Source organism: Felis catus, chromosome X (genome assembly GCF_018350175.1).
Source record: "Felis catus isolate Fca126 chromosome X, F.catus_Fca126_mat1.0, whole genome shotgun sequence".
Lineage (NCBI taxonomy): Eukaryota > Metazoa > Chordata > Mammalia > Carnivora > Felidae > Felis > Felis catus.
Genome location: NC_058386.1, coordinates 16,861,484 through 16,886,677, shown reverse-complemented (window position 1 = coordinate 16,886,677; position 25,194 = coordinate 16,861,484).

The following is a 25,194-nucleotide window of genomic DNA, read 5'->3' as shown; positions in this document are numbered from 1 at the left end:
AGCCCCAGCCCATACCTGCTGAATCAGAATCTGCATCTTAACATGATGACCAGGTGATTCCTACACCTTATGAAGTGAAAGTGACCACAGCAAGTGAAAGTATGAGATTTTCATATACCTGAGGGCTTCCTAATGGAGATTATTTATGCCACATGTTCTGCTTGCTTTAAGCCAGAGATTTTTATTCTTTAGGAAAGCAGGTGACTTCTTTGCCTTAAAACTTAAGCTTAGTCATCTTGGGAACTTTTGTGATCCCATGACCTCAAATTAAGGGGCCTGGTTTCATAACTTAGGGCAATGTGATAACTTTCCCATATTCAGTATGCCTTCACTGAACCTTGGCCTCATCCCTTCTACTCTTTCTGCTCCAGGTTGAGGCAGGGCCGTTTGGTTTTGCAAAAGTGGTCTAGGAGTGATCTCTGGATGGTCTGAATGATATAGAATTCTTGAGGACATTTTCCATGTCTAGATTTAGACCATAATCATTATAGCACATGTTGACAGTGCTGTGCCCATACCATTTTCATGCACACCTGCTCCTGGTAGGCGTGCTTTCCCTCCCAACAGTCAACACCTGTATCTTTGTTGGCTGGCTGCCCTCTGGCTGTCAGAATCTGGTTTGCCTGTGTGCATGAAAAGCCCAAAGTGCCTGAGGATTTACTTCTTCCCTTCCTAGCCCCTTACCTAAGCCTAATTTGTAGAGAAGACAAATACTCAAGACCTCTTGGACTTGAAGTTGACTGGACAATGCTGAAGTGTGACCTATGTACTATTTCCAGAACTTTTTCTGTGGAACATTGATACCACACAGTTGCTTGATCTCCTTTTCTTCCTGTTCCCACTTCCCTGTTGGTTTTTTCTAGAAACATGTCCTACTAAATCATTGTCACATGAATTCTTGTCTCAGACTCTGCTTCTGGGGAACCCAACTTAAAATAGTCACCTTTGTGGCCTTCCCTGTTATATACCAAGGTTTGTAAGTTGATATTAAATGTATTATTCTCTATATTTATTAAATACCCTCATGTAACAGGCACTGAGTCTGGGTTGGAAATAGAGTGGTAGTAATGCCTGGGTGAATCTGAAAAACTAGGAGTTTGCCAGGAAAAGGCGCTGCAGACAGAAAGGACAAAGGAAAGGCCAAGCAAGTTAAACTATCCTAAGATCCCAACATGAAGTGCAAAGTAAGGAGTGGGAAGAAGTGAGGGTAAAAGTGTAGACAAAGGGAGAAAACATAGGGCCTTGAGAGCTATGTTAAAAATACATGTACATCTCATTGTATTTTTGATTTGTATTTCCCTGGTGATGAGTGATGTTTAACATCTTTTAATGTGTCTGTTAGCCATCTGTATGTCTTCTTTGGAAAAATGTCTATTCATGTATTCTGCCCATTTATTCACTGGATTATTTGTTTTTTGGGTGTTGAGTTTGATAAGTTCTTTATAGATTTTGGATACTAACCTTTTAGCAGATATGTCATTTGCAAATATCTTCTCCTCTGCCAATGGTTGCCTTTTAGTTTTGTTGATTTCCTTCACTGTGCAGAAGCTTTTTATCTTCATGAAGTCCCAATTGTTTATTTTTGCTATTGTTTCCCTAGCCTCAGGAGACATATATAGTAGGAAGGTGCTACAGGTAATGTCAAATCCTGCCTATGTTCTGTAGGATTTTGATAGTTTCAGGTCTCGCATTTAGATCTTTTGTTAATTTTGAATTTATTTTTGTGTATGGTGTAACAGATGGTCCATCTTCATTATTTTGCATGGTGCTGTCCAGTTTTCCCAACACCATTTGTTGAAGAGACTGTCTTTTTTTCCATTGGATATCCTTTCTTGCTTTGTGAAAGATTAATTGACCATATACTTGTGAATTCATTTCTTGGTTTTCTATTCTATCCCATTGATCTATGTGTCTATTTTTGTGGCAGTACCATACTGTCTTGATGACTACAACTTTGTATTATACTTAAACTCCAGAATTGTGATGCCTCCAGCTTTGCTTTTCATTTTCAAGATTGCCTTGATTATTTGGGGTATTTTGTGGTTCCATGCCAATTTTAGGATTATTTGTTTCAGTTCTGTAATAAAATTCTGATGCTACCTCACATCTTTCAGCACGACTAAAATTAACAATACAGGAAAAAACATATGTTGGAGAGGATTTGGAAAAAGGGGGACTCTCTTACACTGTTGGTAGGAATGCATACTGGTGCAGCCACTCTGGAATACAGTATAGAGGTTCCTCAAAAAGTTAAAAATAGAACTACCCTATGATCCAGCAATTGCACTACTAGGTATTTACACAAAGGATACAAAAATACTGATTTGAAGGGGCATATGCATCCTGATGTTTATAGCAGCATTGTCAACAACAGCCAAATTATGGAGAGAGCCCAAATGTCCATCAACTGATGAAGGGATAAAGAAGATGTAGCTTATATATACAACGGAATACTACTTGGCAATGAGAAGGAATGAAATCTGGCCATTTGCAGCAATGTGGATGGAACTGGAGGGTATTATGCTAAGTGAAATAAACCAGTCAGAGAAAGACAGATACCATATGTTTTCACTCATATGTGGATCTTGAGAAACTTAATAGAAGACCCCTTAATAGGGGAGGGGAAGGGGGGAAAAAAGTTACAGAAAGGGAGGGAGGCAAACCATAAGAGACTCTTAAGGACTGAAAACAAACTAAGGGTAGATGGGGTGTTGGGGAGAGGGGAAAATGGGTGATGGGCAGGGAGGAGGGTACTTGTTGGGATGAGCACTGGGTATTGTATGGAAGCCAGTTTGGCAATAAATTATATTAATAACAAAAGAAGATGTGGTATATACATACAGTGGAATATTACTCAGCCATAGAAAAGAATGAAATATTGTCATTTGCAATGACATGGGTGGGGTGTATTATGCTAAGTGAAATAAGTCAGTTAGAGAAAGACAAATACCACATGATTTCACTCATATGTGGAATTTAATAAACAAAACAAATGAACATAGGGGAAAGAAAAAAAGAGAGGGAGGAAAACTATAAGAGAGACTCTTAACTATTGAGATCAAGCTGAGGATTTATGGAGGGAAGATGGGTGGGGGGATGAGCTAAATGGCTGATGGGTATTAAGGAGGGCACTTGTGCTGAGTACTGAGTGTTATAGTTAAGAGATGAATCATTAAATTCTACTTCTGAAACTATATATTACACAATATATTAGTAAATATTACACTATATGTTAACTAACTAGAATTTAAATGAAAACTTGAAGCATACAATCAATCAATCAATAAATAAATAAAATACATGGACACCACCAGAGGTGATCTGTTAAAGCGTTCAATTTAAGCACAGAATGGAAAACCAGTAGAGGCAGATTTTCATTTGAGCCAATCACCCTGCCAACTTCATAGATGACTGCATAGAGACTGGTAGTAATCTAGATTTGACATCACTAACTAGAAGTGATGGGTTCAAAACTGCTGAGACTAAATGTTATTTTCACAAAAAAGAAATAGTAGTTATTTGACATGATAGAAATGTTAACCAAAGCTATGGTAATAATTATAATGCAATATACAAATGTATCAAATCAATATGTTGTATACCCTAAACTTACACAATGTTATATGTCAATTATATCTCAAAAAAGAGAAGTATTTAGAAACAAAATAATTACATCTGAAAAGTAATATGGTTTATCTCAAAACATGTGACATTCAGAAAGCATTAACTTTTACAGTGAACCACAAATATTGGCCCTTGTTGTATATGAGCTCTCATCCTGAATGATATGACTCACATGGAATTTTCTCAAGATTTTGGAGATCTGCAAGAATTGTGCTTGCAGATAAACCTAGAAGCACAGAACCTAGAAGGCAGATCTTAAAGAATAAGAGACATCCAGTGCTAGATTTGTCAGCAGGCTCCCACTTCCCTGATACAAGAAAAGAGGCCTGGAGTAAGCCACACCAAACAAGAAGTAAGGTCAAGGCAGCTGAAATAATATGAAGCAAACATGTATTGAGAAGGTTAGAAAATGACATATTGAAATAAAAAAAATTATTCTCCCCCCACCTCAAATTACTGCTGATTCATTTGCCCTGTGAATTACCTTAAAATTAAGATTTTTAAAACTGCCAGATTGTCCTCCAACTAGAAGTCATCTAGAAGAGATATCATTACCTATTCCTCTGTCCTTAGCAGGTGGGTACCTAGCAATAATTCTTCAGAGGATTTGCAGATTGATTTTTCCCACCTATTAGTCATCAATGCTAATAATTTCTTGTAGCATCTTAATGTCAAAGTAATTGGACAGAACAAAAGGAGTTAGAGCAGTTATTCTCAACCTTCACCACATAGTAGAGTCACCTGAGAGCTACAAAAAAGTACTGATGCCTGAAGTCCAATCCAGATTTAATTGATCTGGAGCTTTGGACATCAGAATTTTTTTAACTCCTGGGTGATTCTGATGTGCAGGTAGGGTTGAGAATCACTGCCTGGGACACTGGCCCCAAAATGATCCTAGCTGGACAAGAGCAATATGTACCCTTTTTTTCATTCCCTAACAGTCCTATAGAGTCTGAATAGAGGGTAGCACTCACATTTTGGCATAGGCAAGCAGCAAGAATACTGGAAATATCACTTTAGTTTATCCAAATTGTCTCCTGTCTATCTCCTTGGGTGCCCTAGACATAAATTAAGAAAACAGTCATATAGCCTGTATAATTTTCTCCAATAAGGAAAGGGTCTGTCAGTGAAATGGACACATTTTCAGACACCAAAAGGGATCTCAGTGCTTTTCTCACTGCATGTTAAAATCTAACAGCATGAGCTACTTTATCTTGAAGAAGTTACCTCATTAAATTTTGGAAAGAAAAAAAATCACAGAGACAAAACTTAATAATAACAAACAGAAATGTAAAATACTAAAATTAAATAAGGAAATATGTATATGCATTCTGGCAGAGTGAGAAAGTTGTAGCTAAATATAGCCTTAATACCCACGAGGGTGGCAAAATTGAGGGATGATGCTTGTGATCACATGATATTAATGAAAATGCTTTTCAAGAGATTGAATACTTACATTTCAATGAAAAAAAGCTCCCTTCAATAGGAGGGTGATAAAAGAGCCTAAGAATTCTAAGTCTAGAGTGACTGTAAGTCAAAGCCAAATCTCATAGTATAAGGGCTAAATTTTAGGGAGTGCTATGTGTGCAAAGTGCTGTGTGAAACATTTTATTCCCACAGTGTACCTAGGAAGTATATATTACTAATTCCATCTTGAAGATACTATATAGGGATACTAATAGTTTCGTCTTCAGTTTTGTGAGGATTAAATTAGTTAATATGTGAAAGCACTTAGAAGGCTAAGAGTGCTAGGGGTAAGCAGCGTATTATGTGTTAGCTATAATTATTATGGCTTGTTATCCTGAAGATCACAGGAAAAGGAATTTTTTTTCAAGGATGAAGGCAAAGCTATGATATAAACAAGAAAAGAAACCAAGAATAAACCAGAAACTTTGAGAAAATATTGGAAAAATAAAATGAGTTAGAACTAGGCCAATGGAGAAGACTGAGCAGAGGGAGCCATAGACCAAAATATCAGCAGAAGGAGCAACTCTTTGCAAAGGTGATCCAGAAGAACTCAAACCTAAAGGGAGCACCTGCAAAGATCAGGCATGGGCCTGGAAGGATGAACATAGCTAGTCAGTGACAGTACCAAAGGGAAGAGACATCAGAGACTTCTGGCACCCAGCGAACGCTCAGAACTGAACTCTAAAGAAAGGGATCCCTTGTCTGCCACAACTCCTGGTTTAGGTATGGGGACCTAAGAAAAAAAGCAAAATGGGAGTGCCTGGATAGTTCAGTAGGTTAAGCGTCTGCCTTTGGCTCAGGTCATGATTTTGCATTTCTTGAGTTCGAGCCCCGCATCGGGCCCTGTGCTGACACCTCAGGGCCTGGAGCCTGCTTTGGATTCTGTGTCTCCCTCTCTCTCTGCCCCTCCCCTGCTGGCTCTCTGTCTCTCTGTCTTTCTGTTTCTCTGTCTCTGTCTCTCTCTCTGTCTTTCTCTCTCTCTCATTCTCAAAAATAAATAATCATTAAAAAACTCTAAAAGGAAAAAAAGCAAAATGGAGTATGGGTAAAATCCAAATTCCCCAAAACAGACAATAAAACCAATCAAGGCATGAGTTCCCAGAAGGGAGGTAACTAAATCCTTTCACTGCTCAGGTAAATCCTCCCTCATTTGGCAAGTGGGAGGGTTCCTTACAGACCAAGCCACCTGACCAGTGTCCACAAGTACATGTGAAAACCAGATGTAAGGAATGGATTTCTAAGGTAATATAATTTCCCCCACACTGACCAAAGAAGTTATAGAAAAATCTAAGTAGAAAAAAATTTTAAATCTGTCAACTAAGCACTAGACTTAGTTGATGTTACAGAGGAATAAAGACCTAAAGAACAGACCATTCAAGTGCTATTTAAATATCCCACTAGATAGAAAACAAGGAAATTTCCCATATTCTTTTTATAAACAAAGCCAAACATAGATATCAAAACCCAACAAAGATTACACAAAAAGAGAAAACTAGAACCCCACCTCACATATGATTTATGATGGTAAATTCTAAGTGAAATATTAGTATATGGAATCCAGAAGGACAATTCTCTATTGATAATTGGGGTTTTATACCTAGGATATGAAAAATATGTTAAAATAATCCACCATATTAACTCATGCAATACTAACTATGTGCTAGGTATTGTTCTAACTGCTCTCCATACATCAATTTATTTCATCCTCAGTGGAAACTTTAGAAGGTAGGCACTATTATTATCATGATTTAAAGAGAACAAAACAGAGACACACAGAGCTTAAGTGACTTCCCCAAGAGAGCAGCAGAGCTGGAACTTGAACATCAGCAAGGTTGGTCAGAGCCTGTGTACTTCTCCACAATGCTGTATTGCGTCTTATTAAAGGAATATGGAAAAAAGTCATTTTATCATCTGCGTAGACACATTTGGTAAAATTCAACCTCCATCAAGATTTATTGTTTCCAGTGAACTATTGGGACCTCATCAGAATAAAAACTTCTGCACAGCGAAGGAAACAATCAACAAAACTAAAAGGCAACCAACAGAATGGGAGAAGAAATTTGCAAACGACATATCAGATAAATGGTTAATATTCAAAATCTATAAAGAACTTAGCAAACTCAACACCCAAAAAACAAATAACCCAGTGAAGAAATGGGCAAAAGACACGAATAGACATTTCTCCAAGGAAGACATCCAGATGGCCAACCAACACATGAAAAAATGCTCAACATCACTCATCATCAGGGAAATACAAATCAAAACCACAATGGGATACCACCTTACACCTGTCAGAATGGCTAACATTAACAACTCAGGCAACAACAGATGTTGGCGAGGATTGCTGCTGGGAATGCAAACTAGTGCAGCCACTCTGGAAAACAGTATGGAGGTTTCTCAAAAAATTAAAAATAGAACTCCCCTACGATCCAGCAATTGCACTATTAGGTATTTATCCAAGGGATACAGGTGTGCTGTTTCAAAGGGGCACATGCACCCCTATGTTTAAACCAGCACTATCAACAATAGCCAAAGAATGGAAAGAGCCCAGATGTCCATTGATGGATGAATGGATAAAGAAGATGTGGTACATATATACAGTTGAGTATTACTTAGCAATCAAAAAGAATGAAATCTTGCCATTTGCAACTATGTGGATGGAACTAGAGGGTATTATGCTAAGCAAAATTAGTCAGGGAAAGACAAATATCATATGACTTTACTCATATAAGACTGTAAGACACAAAACAGATGAACACAAGGGAAAGGAAGCAAAAATAATATAAAAACAGGGAGAGGGACAAAACATAAGAGATTCTTAAATATGGAGAACAAACAGGAGGTTACTTGAGGGGTTGTGGGAGGGGGTATGGGCTAAATGGGTAGGGGGAATCAAGGAATCTACCCCTGAAATCATTGTTGCACCTTATGCTAACTAAATTGGATGTAAATTTTAAAAATTAAAATAAATAAATAAATAAATAAATAAATAAATAAATAAATATTTTTTTAAAAGATTCATTTTTTCCTGGCTAATTTTTTTATTGTGGAAAATTGTAAATAACATAAAATATACCATTTTAACCATTTTTAAGTGTACAAGCCAATGGCATATGTGCTTTCACGTCTTTGTGCAGCCACTACCACCATCTATTCTCCATAAATTTTACCAAGAAATTTTAAAAGACTCTTAATAATAGGAATAAATGGTAAATCTCTTAACATGATTAAACATATATATCTCATACATAGAAAACAATAGAAAGATTGCCATTTGAGTCACAAACAAAACAAGTGTGTCTGCTCTTATTTACCATTGCTCTGGAGGCACTGGAAGCAAAAAAAAAATAGATAAGAAAGTTAAAGATGAAAAATTTGCCAAACGGTTAATGCTATATTTACAGCTGATATCAAGATGTACTTGTGAAATATAAGAGAACTAACTGAAAAACATTCATAAATAATAGAATGCAATAATGTAGCTGGGTGTAAAAATGTACACAAATAATCACAATTATAAATCACAAGCAATCAGAAGAAACAGAGGAAAGTATATCAATTTACATTAGTCATACATACATGCAGAGTACCTAGGAACAAACATAACAGGAGATGTAATGGGACATTTTCAAATGCCAGCGGAAGTGTGGAAGGAAGTGTGAGAAATGTAAAGACAAACCGTATTTCATGACTAGTAGGTTTGTTGTAATAAAAATGTCAACTCTCCCTAAGTAATGTAATCTCATTAAGAATAATAACAAAAATTTTATTTGCAACTCATAAGAAGATTCTAAATTTCATTGGAAAAAATAGGGCAAGATTATATATAAAAACTCAGAAAATAGACACAAATAAGAAGGAGCTAACACTACCAGACATTAAATATTGTAAAGATAAAACAATTTTAAAAATCAATAGAAATTATAAGTAATCTAACTAGATATGAAAATGTATTTTTTTAATTTTTTAACATTTATTTATTTTTGAGAGAGAGAAGCAGAAAGAGGGAGACAGAGGATTTGAAGCAGGCTCTGCACTGTGAGCACAGAGTCAGCTATTTAATCGACAGAGCCACCCAGGTCCCCCAAAAATGTATTTCTTATAAAAGTGATAGTTTATAACCATGGCGAAGACATGGATTATTCTGAATTTTAATTAAACAACTGGGTTGCCATCTAAAAACTAAAACTTTAGGGGTGCCTGTGTGGCTCAGTCAGTTAAACATCCAACTTTGGCTCAGGTCATGATCTCACAGTTCCTCAGTTTGAGCCCTACATTGGGCTCTCTGTTGTCAGCACAGAGCCTGGAGCCTGCTTCAGATCCTCTGTCTCCCTCTCTCTGCCCCTCCTCCAGCTCACCCATGCTCTCTCTCTCTCTCTCTGTCAAAAAATAAACATTAAAAAAATGAAAACAAAAACTAAAAATTTGACCCATACCCAACATTTTATACCAAGGTAAATTCCAACTTGAAAAGATATTTTTATTTTAAAATTAAATAAAACTGAAAATAAATGCAAGAATACTTTCAAATCTTGGGGGATGGCCTTAAAGATTAAAAATGCTGAAGCCATAAAGGAAAATACTGAGAAAAATCTGTAACCTAAAGCCAAAAGACAAACATGAACTTAGAAAAATATTTGCAATTCATACCATAAGGTGCTAATTTCCCTAACATGTAAAACGTTCCTATAAATTAAGATCAGACCAAGAACCCAATAGAAAAGTGGGAAAGACTAAGAACATACAGTTCAACAGAAGATGCAAATGGTTCTTAAACTCATTTTAAGGGCTCAACTGCACTCATAATAAAGAAAAATAAAGCAAAATTATGCTGATATACAGTAGTTCTATGATATTGGTGACAATGAAAAGTTTAATAACATGCTCTGTTGGACTGAGAGGAAAAAAGTTCTTTCATATGTTGCTGCTGAGAATATGAATTGGTAAACTTTCATGGAGGTAAACTGGCAATATTTATCAAAATAACAAATTTACATTTCTCCTGAACCAACAGCATGACTTTTGGCAATTTATCCTACAGACATTTGCATATGCTTATTCATCATGGCGTTGTTTGTGATGACAACAGATTGTAAACACCCAAAATGTTCAAAGAGGCGCTGGTTAAATAAGGCCTATCCATACAAAAAAAAATGTTTTGACATTTGTCAAAAATGTGGAAGTCTTTCAGGTAATGATCTGGAAAGATAGTCATGATATAATGTTAAATAAGAAAATAATACACTATCATTTGTAAAAAAATAAAAAAGAAGAGTAAAAGAATATAAAAGGTATTATTTTTTAACGTTTATTTATGTTTGAGACAGAGAGAGACAGAGCATGAACAGGGGAGGGGCAGAGAGAGGGAGACACAGGATCTGAAGCAAGCTCCAGGCTCCAAGCTGTCAGCACAGAGCTCGTCGCGGTGCTCGAACCCACAGACCATGAGATCATGACCTGAGCCAGAGTCAGATGCTTAACTTACTGAGCCACCCAGGCGCCCCTAAAAGATATTATTTACTAGCACATATGTATGTTGTAGTTGTTGGTTCACAACCTTGGGAGCTTCTCAGGTATAATGCGAACCTGGCATCCATGTATGGAGTGCAAGAAGAGACCAAAGAAAGAGGCAGGCCACTGCAGATTGGTAGGTGGCAGGTTTAATAAACAAGCAAACTTATTTACAGCCTTTTCTTAGGTGCTGCAAGACAAGTAGATTTCCACATGGGCCTGCCAGAATCTTAAGTTTATATAGAGGCCTTCACTGGGTTCATTCAATTACCTTGCCCAAATACCCTCAATACCACATTTCTGTATCAAGGTTGTATCGTTGGAGCAGCTTAGGAGTGGGGAATGCAAGGACAGGGGAGGGTTGGGGAGCCTCCAGTTGGCCAGCTCCAGCTCTGGAGTCAACTGGTGGTCACATCTTATTGATGCTCTCCTCCAAGAGTAGTGTATTCCTAAAATAACTCTGGAAGAATACATATGACAGAAGTAACAGTTATCTGTGGGAGAGGAATTGGGCAACAGGAACCATGGTGAGAGAGGTGAATTAACATAATTTCAGAACTCCAGGGATAAAAGAAATTAAAATAACTTTGAGAAACAGTGGAATGATGCTTTTAAAACTTTGGGGGGGAGTGATTAGGAACTTATCATTTATGCTTAGCCATACTACAAGTATAAGAATAAAATACATCTAGGGGCGCCTGGGTGGCGCAGTCGGTTAAGCGTCCGACTTCAGCCAGGTCACGATCTCGCGGTCCCAGATTTTGAGCCCCGCGTCGGGCTCTGGGCTGATGGCTCAGAGCCTGGAGCCTGTTTCCGATTCTGTGTCTCCCTCTCTCTCTGCCCCTCCCCCGTTCATGCTCTGTCTCTCTCTGACCCAAAAATAAAAAATAAACGTTGAAAAAAAAATTAAAAAAAAATAAATAAAATACATCTTCAGATATGCAAAAATGCAGATAACTTGCCACCTACACATCTGTATGAAAAGCGCCTTACAAAAGTTATTATAAAAAAAAGTAATGTTATACATGAAAGCCTGAGATAGAAGAAACAATGGCAGTTGACTATGATCTGAAAGAAGCACTATAATTTGATGCTTCTAAAATCCTCTCTCAAGTGTGGTGACATGGATATTTCTATAGAAGGAATCTCCTGTAGTGAATAATATTTACATGGATTTACATAAATCTAATAGTGCAAGTTCTATTTTGTTTGGTTTATATTTTGTAATTAAAGACAAAGTCAAAGACGATTAAAGTTACAAAATGAAATCACATAAACCCCTATTATGTGAAAACAGTAATATAACAAAATCATGTGATATCAGGTGGTGTTAGGCAAATTGCTCATTTTTCAGAGTGGGACATTAACAGAATGTATGTAAAGCTAATAAGTTATGGAATACAATTACTTTTATTATCTAAAATAATACTATTGAATACCAGAGAAACATGTTTAAAAAGGAATCAGTTTAGTGTTTACTTCTGAGGAGAGGAGCTGGGGGAAGGGAAACTTAGTTTGTATTTTTAGAACTTTTGTGTGGTTTAATTTTTACCATGCACAGTTAATTGTTTTGGATGACCTAATTACTTCTATATTTATATTTGTGTGTGTGTATAATATTTCCAGGTGTACAATATAGTGATTCAACAATTCTATGTAATACTCAGTGCTCATCATGGTAAGTGTACTCTTTAATCCCCATCATCTATCTCACCCATCACTTCACCAACCTCCCCTCTGGAAGTTGCTATTTAAGAGTCTGTTTCTTTGTTTGTATCTCTTTTGTTTTCTTTGTTCATTTGTTTTGTTTCTTAAATTCCACATATGAGTGAAATGATATGGTATTTGTCTTTCTCTGACTTATTGCTTAGTATTATTCTCTATAGTTCCATCCATGTTGTTGCAAATGGCAAGATATCATTCTTTTTTTTATAGCTGAATAATATTCCATTGTATATATATACCACTTCTTCTTTATCCATTCATCTAGCGATGGACATTTGAACTTCTTCCATAATTCAACTATTGTAAATAATGCTACAATATAGTGCTACAATGGACACAGGGGTGCATATATCCTTTTGAATTAGTGTTTTTGTGTTCTTTTGGGTAAATTCCCAGTAGTGTGATTACTGGATCCTAGGACAGTTCTATTTTATTTATTTATTTTTTTAGAGAGGAAGAAAGAACATGTGTGAGCAGAAAAGGAGGGCAGAGGGGGAGAGAGAGAATCTTAAGCACCTCCTCACTCAGCTCAGAGCCCAATGTGGGGCTTTATCCTATGACCCAGGCATCATAACCTGAGCTGAAATCAAGAGTTGGATGCTCAACCGAGTTGCCCAGGCTCCCCTAGGGTATTTTTTTTTTAACTTTTTGAGGAACACCCATACTGTTTTCCACAGTGGTTGCACCAGTTTGCATTCCCACCAATAGTGCACAAGGGTTCTTTTTTCTCCACATTCTTTCCAACACTTGTTGTTTCTTGACTTTTTGTTTTAAACCATTCTGAAAGGTGTAAAGTGACATCTCAGAGTGGTGTTTATTTGCACTTCCATGATGACAAGTGATCTTGAGCATCTTGTGTCTTTTGGTCATCTCTATGTCTTCTTTGGAGAAATGTCTGTTCATATCTTCTGCCTACTTTTAATTGGATTATTTGGGGTTTTTCTTTTTTTTTTTTTTCAACGTTTATGTATTTTTGGGACAGAGAGAGACAGAGCATGAACGGGGGAGGGGCAGAGAGAGAGGGAGACACAGAATCGGAAACAGGCTCCAGGCTCTGAGCCATCAGCCCAGAGCCCGGCGCGGGGCTCGAACTCACCGACCGCGAGATCGTGACCTAGCTGAAGTCGGACGCTTAACCGACTGCGCCACCCAGGCGCCCCAGGGGGGTTTTGTGTTGAGTTGTATCTGTTCTTTATGTTTTGGATACTAACCCTTTATTAAATATGTAATTTGCAAATATCTTCTCCCATTCAGTAGTTTGTCTTCTCATTTTGTTGATTGTTTCCTTCACTGCACAGAAGCTTTTTTATTTTGATGTAGTCCTAATTATTTTTGCTTTTGTTTTCTTTGGCTCAGGAGACATATGTAGAAAAATGTTGTTAAGGCCGATGTCAAAGAGGTTACTGCCTGTGCTCTCTTCTAGGATTTTGATGATTTCAGGTCTCACATTTAGGTCTTTAATCAATTTTGAGTTTATTTTTGTGTATGCTATGAAAAAATGATCAAATTTAATTCTTTGGCATGTTGCTGTCCAGTTTTCCCAACACCATTTGTTGAAGAGATTTCATTTTTCCTATTGGATATTCTTTCTTTTTTTGTTGAAGATTAGTTGAACATATAATTGTGGGTTTGTTTTCAGGCTTTCTATTCTGTTCCATTGATCTATATGTCTATTTTGTGCCAGTGCCATTCTGTTTTGATTACTACAGCTTTGTAGTATAACTTGAAATCTGGATTTGTAGTACCTCCAGCTCTTCAATTTCTGTTATCAGTGATTTATAGTTTTCAAAGCACAGGTCTTTCATCTGCTTGGTTAAGTTTATTCCTAGGTACTCTATTATTTTTGGTGCAATTGTAAATGGGACTGCTTTCTTCATTTCCCTTTCTGCTACTTCATTATTAATGTATAGAAGTACAACAGGCTTCTGTACATTGATTTTGTGTTCTATGACCTTAATAAATTCATTTATCAGTTCTAGTAATTTGGGGGTTAATTTTTAGGGTTTTCTACATATGATATCATGTCACCTGCAAATAATGAAAGTTTTACTTCTTCCTTACCAATTTGGATGCCTTTTATTCTTCTTTGTTTTCTGATTGCTGTGGCTAGGATTTCCAGTACTACCTCGAATAAAAGTGAGAGTAGATATCCTTGTCATGTTCCTGACCTTAGAGGGCAATTTCTCAGCATTTCACCCTTGGGTATGATGTTATCAGTGGGTTCTTCATATATGACCTTTATTATGGTGAGTTATGTTTCCTTTTGACCTATTTTATTGACGGTTTTTACCAGGAATGGATGTTGTATTTTGTCAAATGCTTTTTTTGCATCTGTTGAAATGATTCTATGGTTTTTACCCTTTCTCTTGTTGATGTGATGTATCACTCTGATTGCTTTGCAAATATTGAGCCCTTGCATCCTGGGAATAAACCCCACTTGGTCATGGTGAATTATTTATTTAATGTATTGTTAGATTTGGCTTGCTAATATTTTGTTGAGGATTTTTGCAACTATATTTATGAGAGATATTGGCCTATAGTTATCTTTTTTGTAGTGTCTTTATCTGATTTTGGTATTAGGGTAATGCTCACCTCATAGAATAAATGTGGAAGTTTTCCTTCCTCTTCTATTTCTTAGAATAATTTGAGAGAAATAACTCTTCCTTAAATGCTTGGTAGAATTCAACTGTGAAGCCATGTGGTCTTGGACTTTTGTTTGTTGGGGGTTTCTTGATTACTGATTCAATTTCATTGCTGGTAATTTGTCTGTTGAATTTTTTTTATTTCTTCCTGATTGAGTTTTGGGAAGTTATCTGTTTCTAGAAATTCATCCATTTCCTCTATGTTGTCCAGTTTCTTGGCATATAATTTTTCATAATATACTCTTATAATCCTTCAAATGGTATTCCTTGTTATTTATCTTCTTTATTTGTGATTTTGTTTATTTGAGTACTCCCTTTTTTGATGGATCTGGCTAAAAATTTATCAATTTTGTTGATATTTTCAAGGAATCAGCTCCAGGTTTCATTGATCTGTTACATTGTTTCTTTAATTTCTCTATCATTTATTTCTACACTAATCTATTATTTCCTTCCTTCTGCTGGTTTGGGGTTTTGTTTGTTTTTTTTTTTTTTTTAGCTCCTTTAGGTGTAGGTTAAGGTTGTTTTTGTGTTCTTTCCAGGTTTTTTCTTGTGGTTGATTTCTAGTTTCATAGCATTGTGGTCAGAAAAGATGCATGGTATGACTTAGATCTTTTTGAATTTGTTGAGACTTGTTGTTTGACCTAATATATGATCTATTCTGGATAGTGTTACATAGGTACTTAAAAAGAATGTGTATTCTGCTGTTTTAGGATGGAATGTTCAGAATATATCTGTTAAATCCCTCTGGTCAAATGTGTCATTCACAGCCACTGTTTCTCTGTTGATTTTCTTTTTGGACAATCTATATATCAATGTAAGTGGAGTATTAAAGTCCTCTATTATTTTTATTACCATTGATTATTTCTTTTATGATTGCTGTTAATTGCTTTATGTATTTGAGTGTTTCATGTTGGGTGCATATATAATGACAATTGTTATATCTTCTTGTTGTATTGTTCCCTGAATGATTATATAATGTCCTTCTTTGTCTCTTGTTACAGCCTTTGTTTTAAAGTCACTTTGCCCAATGTAAGTATTGCTACTCCAGCTTTCTTTTCATGTCCATTTGCATGATAAATATTTCTCCATTCTCTCACTTTTAATCTGCATGTACCTTTAGGTCTCAAATGAGTCTCTTGTAGGCAGCATATAGATAGATCTTGATCTTTATTTGTTGATCACTCATGTCTTTTTATTGAAGAGTTTCATCCTTTTACATTCAAAGGAATTATTGAAAGGTATGTATTAATTGCCATCTTGTTACTTGTTTTATGGTTGTTTTTGTAGTTCTTCTCTGTTCCATCCTTCCCTTGCTCTCTTCTCTCACAGTTAGTTGGCTTTCCTTAGTGGTATATTTGAATTCCTTTCTATTTATTTTTTCAATATCTATTACTGATTTTTGATTTGTGGTTACCGCTGAGTTTGTATATAACATCTTCTACATATAACAGTCTATATTAAGTTGATGGTCCCTGAAGTTTGAATCCATTATTTACTTCTGTCCTCCCACATTTTAGGTATATAGTGTCATATTTACATCCTTTTATTTTGTGAGTCATTTGACTGTTTTTTATAGATATACTTATTTTCACTGCTTTTGTGCTTCCTACTTTTCTTACTCTTTCTTATGGTCATTCCTTTGCATTCAAAGAGTCCCCTTTAACATTTCTTGTAGGGCTGGTTTAGTGGCCATTAATTCCTTTCACTTTTGTTTGACTGGGAAACTCTTTATCTCTCCTTCTATTCTGAATGATAGCCTTGCTGGATAGAGTATTCTTGGCTTCAGGTTTTTTCATTTCAACATTTTGAATCTTTGATACCATTCCCTTCTAGTCTGCCAAGTTTCTGCTAAAAAAGCAGCTGATAGCCTTGTGAAGCTTCCCTAGTATATACCTGTCTTCTTTTATTTTGCTGGGTTATTTTTAGTTTATTTTATTTTTGGTAGAGAGTAGGGGAGAGACAGAGAGAGAATCCCAAGCAGACCCTATACTGTCTGCATTTAGCCCAACATGGCGCTTGAACTCATGAACTGCAAGATCATGACCTGAGCCAATCCAAGAATCAGATCCTTAACTGAATGCCCCACCCCCAGGTACACCTCTTTTACTGCTTTTAAAATTCTCTCTTCATCACTACTCTTTGCCATTTTAATTACCATGTGTTTTGGTGTGGACTTCCTTGGGTTGATTTTGTTGGGGGCTTTCTGTGCCTCCTGGATCTGGATTTCTGTTTCATTCCCCAAATTCAGGAAGTTTTCAGCTATTATTTCTTCGATAATAAATTTTCTGCCCCCCTTTGTCTCTCTTCCCCTTCTAGGATCCCTATAATGCAAATGTTAGCACACTTATGGTGTTGCTCAGTTTCCTAAATCTGTTCTCATTTTGCATTTTTCCCTCATCTGCTCAGTTATATTACTTTCCATCACTGTCCTCTAGGTCACTGATTCATTCTTTTCCTTCATCTAGTCTATTTATTACATCTGGTGTGTTTTTAATTTCATTAAAAATTGTGTGTTTTTCATTGGTTCTTCATCTCTGATTGGTTCTTTTTCTTAACTTCATTGTTAAGGGTCCCACTGAGGTCCTCCACTCTTTTCTCAAGTCCAGTGAGTATCTTTGTGACCATTACTTGAAATTCTCTCTCAGGCATATCATTTATCTCCATTTTGCTTAGGTCTCTTGCTGTGATTTTGTCCTGTTCTTTCGTTTGTCATATATTTCTCTGTCTCCTCATTTTGTCTAACTCTGTCTACTTCTGTGTGTTAGGAAAGACACCTACATCTCCTGCTCTTGAAAGTAATGGCCTTATGAAGAAGAGGTCCTACAGTGCCTTGCAGTGCAGTGTCCACTGTTCACCAGAACCTGGTGCTTCAGGGGATGTCTCCTAAGTGTGATGCAGGCACCTTACTTCTGAGCTACTTTTTCCTTCAGTCTAGTCATCTGTAATGGCTCTCTTTGCCCATTGTGGGCAGTGTTTGGTCCCTGTGGTTTTAGTGGGCCAGCCTGAGGATAACTTGGGTTTTAGTTTAGTCATACCAGGTGTTTACCAAGTTTGGATGCAGTAGCACTAAACTGTAGGGTACTTTCCCTGTGTAGTCCCCTGAGAAGCTTTCATTGGTGGGCAGGGCCTGCAGTCAAACCAGTTGTTTGCCTCCAGCCCATTGCTAGGTCTCCGTCTGACTTCTGTGTGTGGTTATCTGTCCCTTTCTCCCACAGCAGAAGTCACATTGGAATGACACTGGCCACTGTAGGGACTGCTTTCACACTGCCAGTCCTGCAGCGCTTCCCTATATGGGCTCTGGCTAAGAGCATTTTGGAGAGGGTGGATCCACCAAAGCATGGCACAGGGGTGGGGGCAGCAGTTCTAACAAGTAAGGTAGTGAACCCTACAGGTGGCCATGTGTTCATTCTGTTTGCTAGCTAATACTCCATTGTGTATATGTATAAATATATATATATATATATGTATATATATATATATATATATATATATATATATATACACCACATCTTCTTTGTCCATTCATGCATTGATGGACATTTGGGCTCTTTCCATACATTGGCTATTGTTGGTACTGCTGCTATAAACATTGGGGTGCATGTGCCCCTTTGAAACAGCACACCTGTATCCCTTGGATAAATACCTAGTAGTGTGATTGCTGGGTCATAGGGGAGTTCTATTTTTAATTTTTTAAGGAACCTCCATACTGTTTTCCAGAGTGGCTGCACCAGCTTGCATTCCCAGCAGCAGTGCACAAGAGATCCTCTTTCTCCACACCCTCACCAACATCTGTTGTTGCCTGAGCTGTTCATGTTAGCCATTCTGACAGGTGTAAGGTGGTATCCCATTGTGGTTTTGATTTGTATTTCCCTTATGATGAGTGATGTTGAGCATTTTTTCATGTGTCAGTTGGCCATCTGGATGTCTTCTTCAGAGAAGCGTCTATTCATGTCTTTTGCCCATTTCTTCACTGGATTATTTGTTTTTTGGATGTTGAGTTTATAAGTTCTTTATAGATTTTGGATACTAACCCTTTATCTGATATGCTGTTTGCAAACATCTTCTACCATTCTGTCACTTGCCTTTTAGTTTTGCTGATTGTTTCCTTCGCTGTGCAGAACCTTTTTATTTTGATGAGGTCCCAATAGTTCACTTTTGCTTTTGTTTCCCTTGCCTCTGGAGATGTGTTGAAGAAGAAGTTGATGCGGCCAAGATCAAAGAGGTTTTTGCCTGCTTTCTTCTTGAGGATTTTGACAGCTTCCTGTCTTACATTTAGGTCTTTCATCCATTTTGAGTTTATTTTTGTGTATGGTGTAAGAAAGTGGTCCAGGTTGATTCTTTTGCATGTCACTGTCCAGTTTTCCCAGCACCACTTACTGAAGAGACTCTCTTTATTCCATTGGATATTCTTTCCTGCTTTGTCAAAGATTAGTTGCCCATACGTTTATGGGTCCATTTCTGGGTTCTCTATTCTGTTCCATTGATCTGAGTGTCTGTTTTTGTGCCAGTACCATATTGTCTTGATGACTACTGCTTTGTAGTATAGCCTTGAGTCCTGGATTGTGATGCCTCCTGCTTTGGTTTTCTTTTTCAAGATTGCTTTGGCTATTTGGGGTCTTTTCTGGTTCCATACAAATTTTAGGATTATTCTGTTCTAGTTCTGTGAAGAATGCTGGTGTTATTTTGATAGGGATTGCATTGAATAGGTAGATTTCTTTGGGGACTATTGACACTTTAACAATATATGTTCTTCCTATCCAGGAGCATGGAATCTGTTTCCATTTTTTGTGTGTCTTCTTCTTCAATGTCTTTCATAAGCTTTCTATAGTTTTCAGTGTATAGATTTTTCACCTCTTTGGTTAGATTTATTCCTAGGTATTTTATGGTTTTTGGTGAAACTGTAAATGGAATCAATTCCTTGATTTCTCTTTCTGTCGCTTCATTGGTGGTATATAGGAATGCAACCGATTTCTGTGCATTGATTTTATATCCTGAAACTTTGCTGAATTCATGAATCAGTTATAGAAGCTTTTTGGTGGAATACTTTGGGTATTCCGTATACAGTATTATGTCATCTGCAAGGAGTGAAAATTTGACCTATTTCTGCATGATTTGGATGCCTTTTATTTCTTTGTGTTGTCTGACTGCAGAGGCTAAGACTTCCAATACTATGTTGAATAACAGTGATGAGAGTGGACATCCTTGTCTTCTTCCTGACCTTAGGGGGAAAGCTCTCAGTTTTTCCCCATTGAGGATGATATTAGCATTGGGTCTTTCACATATGGCTTTTATGATCTCGAGGTATGATCCTTCTAGCCCTACTTTCTTGAGGGTTTTTATCAAAAAAGGATGCTGTATTTTGTCAAATGCTTTCTCTGAATCTATTGAGAGGATCATATGGTTCTTGTCCTTTCTTTTATTGATGTGATGAATCACGTTAATTGTTTTGTGGATATTGAGCCAGCTCTGCATCCCAGGTATAAATCCCACTTGGTCGTGGTGGATAATTTTTTAATGTATTGTTGGATCCAGTTGGCTAATATATTGTTGGGGATTATTGTATCCATGTTAATCAGGGAAATTGGTCTAAAGTTCTCCTTTTTAGTGGGGTCTGTGTCTGCTTTTGGAATCCAGGTAATGCTGGCTTCATAGAAAGAGTTTGGAAGTTTTCCATCCATTTCTATTTTTTGGAACATCTTCAAGAGAATAGGTGTTAACTCTTCCTCAAATGTTTGGTAGAATTCCCCTGGAAAGCCATCTGGCCCTGGACTCTTGTTTTTTGGCAGGCTTTTGATTACTAATTCGATTTCCTTACTGGTTATGGGTCTTTTCAGATTTTCTATTTCTTCCTGTTTCAGTTTTGGTAGTATTTATGTTTCTAGGAATTTGTCCATTTCTTCCAGATTGCCCATTTTATTGGCCTATAATTGCTCATATTGTTCTCTTATTATTGTTTTATTTCTTCTGTGTTGGTTGTGATCTCTTGTCTTTCATTCTTGATTTTACTTTTTTTGGGTCCTTTCCTTTTTCTTTTTGATCAAACCGGCTAGGGGTTTAAAATTTTTGTTAATTTTCTCAGAGAACCAGCTTCTGGTTTCATTGATCTATTCTGTTCGGGGTGGGTTTTTTTGGTTTTGATAGCATTAATTTCTGCTCTAATATTTATTATTTCCTGTCTTCTATTGGTTTGGTGTTTTATTTGCTGTTCTTTTTCCAGCTCTTTAAGGCATAAGGTTAGGTTGTGTGTCTGAGGTCTTTCTTCCTTCTTTAGGAAGGCCTGGATTGCTCTATACTTTCCTCTTATGACTGCCTTTCCTGCATCCCAGAGGTTTGCGGTTGAGGTATCATTTTCATTGGCTTCCATTTACTTTTTGATTTCCTCTTTAACTTCTTAGTTAGCCTCTTCATTCTTCAGTAGGATGTTCTTTAGTCTCCAAGTATTTGTTACCTTTGTTACCCCTTCTTTATCTCTTGATACAGTCTTTATTTTAAAGTCTAGATTGTCTGTTATAAGTATGGCTACTCCAGGTTTCTCCTGTTGACCATTAGCATGATACATGGTTCTCCATTCCCTTACTTTCAATCTAAAGGTGTCTTTAGGTCTAAAGTGGGTCTCTTCTAAACAGCATATAGGTGGATCTTGTTTTCTCATCCATTCTGCTACCCTATGTCTTTTGATTGGAGCATTTAGTCCATTAATGTTTAGAGTGAGTACTGAAAGGTATGAATTTATTGCCATTATGTTGCTTGTAGAGTTGCAGTTTCTGGTGGTGTTCTCTGGTCCTTTCTAATCGTTTGTTGCTTTTGATCCTTATTTATTTGTTTGTTTGTTTTTTCACCTTTTCTCCCCTCAGAGATTCCCCTTTAAAATGTCTTGCAGGTCTGGTTGAGTGGCCACAAACTCCTTTAATTTTTGTTTGTCTAGGAAACTTTTTATCTCTCCTTCAATTTTGAATGACAGACAGCCTTGCTGGATAAAGAATTCTTGGCTGCACACTTTTCTGATTCAGCACATTGAATTTATCCTGCCATTCCTTTCTGACCTGCCAAGTTTCTGGGGATAGGTCTGCTGCAAACCTGATCTGTCTTCCTTTGTAAGTTAGGGACTTTTTTTTCCCTTGCTGCTTTCATGATTCTCTCCTTGCCTGAGTATTTTGTGAATTTGACTATGATGTGCCTTGTTGATGGTCGGTTTTTGTTGAATCTAATGGGGCTCCTCTGTGCTTCCTGGATTTTGATGTCTGTGTCTTTCCCCAGGTTCGGAAAGTTTTCCACTATGATTTGCTCATGCAATCCTGTGACCCCTATTTCTCTCTCTTCCTCTTCTGAGACCCCTATGATTCTGATGTTGTTCCTTTTTAATTTCACTGATTTCTCTAATTCTTAAATCGTGCTCTTTTGCTTTCATCTCCCTCTTTTTTTCTGCTTCATTATTTTCCATAAGTTTTTCCTCTATATCACTGATTCTCTGTTCTGCCTCATGCATCCTTGCTGCTGTGGTATCCGTTCAAGATTGCAGCTCAGTTATAGCATTTTTTATTTCATCCTGACTAGCTTTTACTTCCTTTATCTCTGCAGAAAGGGATTCTAATCTTTTTTTGACTCCAGCTAGTATTCTTATTATCATGATTCTAAAATCTGGTTCAGACATCTTGCTTGCATCTGTGTTGGTTAAGTCCCCAGATGCCGTTTCTTAGCACTCTTTCTTTTGGGATGAATTCCTTAGTTTTGTCACTTTGAAGGGAGAAACAGAATTAATGAGGTTAAAAAATAAAATTACAAAAATTTTAAAAGTTAAAAGCAAACACACACACACACAAAAATCAAATAAATGATGCTACATACTAGGTGTGTTTTGGTCTGGGTGTTGAAAGAGGCTTGACAGATTAGAGAAAAAAGGGGAAAGAAGAAGAAAAAGGAAATCATTTGAAAATTTGAAAAAGTGAATACACTGAAGTAGACTAAAATGAAATGATGGAACTAAAATAGAATTTGAAAAAAATTTACACAAAAGTATAAAATATAGTAGAAAAAAGAAAATATTTGTAATAAAAATTGAAAATAAAAATGAATTTTTTCTCTTTCTGTATTCAAGAAAAAGAAAAGAAATGAAAAAGAGAAAAAAGAAAAAAGAAAAAGAAAACAAATTGAATAGATGGATTGGCAAACAGACTGAAATACTGCTGAAATTACTTCATTTTCCCCTAGAAGTCAAACTATGAAGCTCTTTATAGTCCATAAACTAAGCAGGCAGAGAGACTTGTGTTCCTGAAGAGTGAGGTTGGCCCAGTTGGACAGGGCTTAGTGTAACAGCTCCATTCTCTACTAGATGGTGCTGCTTAGCTTACTGGGGTGGATTGTTGTGGCGCTTGTAGGTGCCTATGAACATATGCAGGAGCGGTGAAAATGGTGTCATCCAGCTACCCAGTCTCTAATATTGGAACTCTGTTCTCCTGGATCAGCAGTCATGCACCGTCCTTTGTCTTCAGCTTCCGTCCACTCCCCACTTTTATACAGCCCGTGACCAAGCCCCAGGCAGCACCTCCCTTCTGAGTCTTGTCTCAGATGCAGCTGTTTTTCCAGACCCCTCACTTCTGAGGGACTGTGGTTTTGACCAGTTCTGCCCCTCTGCAAGTGGGTCTCACTGAGCAATGGCCACGTGCCAGCCATACCCAGGAAGGTTTGCAGGACCATGCTGCTGCTGATGCCCTGAGACTGGGGCCATGTGCCAGCCTGCCCCAGAAAAAGTTTGCGAGATAGTGTAGCAGCAGCATTTCAGGGATTATAGAAAATCACAGCACACATCTGGCACCAGGCTTCACCCTTAACAACGTTGTTCCAGCACCAATGAATGTGGTCTGTCTTCCGGGTTCTCTGGAGCCTTGCCTTTGTGGGACCCACACAGCCTCTACCAGGTGTCCTCCCAGAAGGGGAACCACTTCCCCTGTGTGGCCTAAAGATCCCGGACTCCACTCTTCTCCTGGGGATTCACCCTTCCCACCAGAGCTCCTCCAGGTAATGCGTTGTGGAGTTTTGGACTCTGTGTTCTCCCTGTTTATAGTCTTAATGGAATTTAAACCCTTTCCTTTCTCCTTTTTCCCTTTTTAGTTCAGTCCCTGTGGCTGTTTCCACTTTTACACTTTCTCTCCAGTTTGTTTTTTTTTGGGGGGGGGTTGCTTTTCCTGTCTTCTACCCTGTCCCCATCTCTGTCCTCTCTCTGCACACAAAAGCGGCTCCCTGCGCTTGGCGGCTTCTCTCTCTCCCATTTCACCTCTCTGTGAGGTGTACCTGCTGAGTTCTGTGGTTCAGGTTGTGCAGATTGTTGTATTAATCCTCAGATCAGTTTTCTAGGTGTACAGGATGGTGTTGGTCTGGCTGTATTTCATGGGTGGGAGACACACAAAAACTTCCATACTGTTCCACCATCTTGGCTCCTCCCCTTTCCTCTGATTTTAATTGTGTCCACTGATTTTTTTTTTTATTCCAGGTTTTAAGTCCCACTGGTTATAAGAACTCATGAAATTCGGCCCCTCAGATTTTCAAAGCCAAATGTGATAGGGATTTGCTTTCCCCATGTGGACTGTCTAGTGTAGGGGTCTCTTTCTCTTGCCTCTCTATGCCTGTGATGTCCCTCCCTCCCACAGACAGTCCAGAGATTCTGTTTAGTTCTAGACCGTGTCTCTGCCCTTCCTATCTTCTTTGGTGTGGCTTCTTCTCTACATTTAGGTGTGGAGTTTATTCTGCCAGGCTTCACATCATTTTCTGGGTTATTGACACTGATGTGAGTGTTAACTAGTTGTGTCTGTGGAATGAAGTAAGCTTAGGGCCCTCCTATTCCACCATCTTCCCCAGAAGTCTCCATGCACAGTAAACTTTTAAAATAATATACAAAAGATAAAAAGGGAGTGGGGATAGGGAGTAACTTGCTCAAAATCACACACATGTTAAATGATGGAGCTACTTTCTAGCCCAGATTCATCTAAGTGCAAAATCTGATTCACACTTGAGGCTGCACCAGAATTCTCTGGAAGGCTTTTTGGGCCCCACTCCTAGATCCCTAGAGTTTCTGAGTAATAGTTCCAGTGTGAGACCCAATAATTTACTTCTCTAATCAGTTCCCAGGTGATGGTGGTACTGTTGCTCCAGGAGTCACACTGAGAACCACACACTTCATCACAACCCCCATTTTTGAAGTTAACAATTTGGAAAAAGAATTATGTTTAGT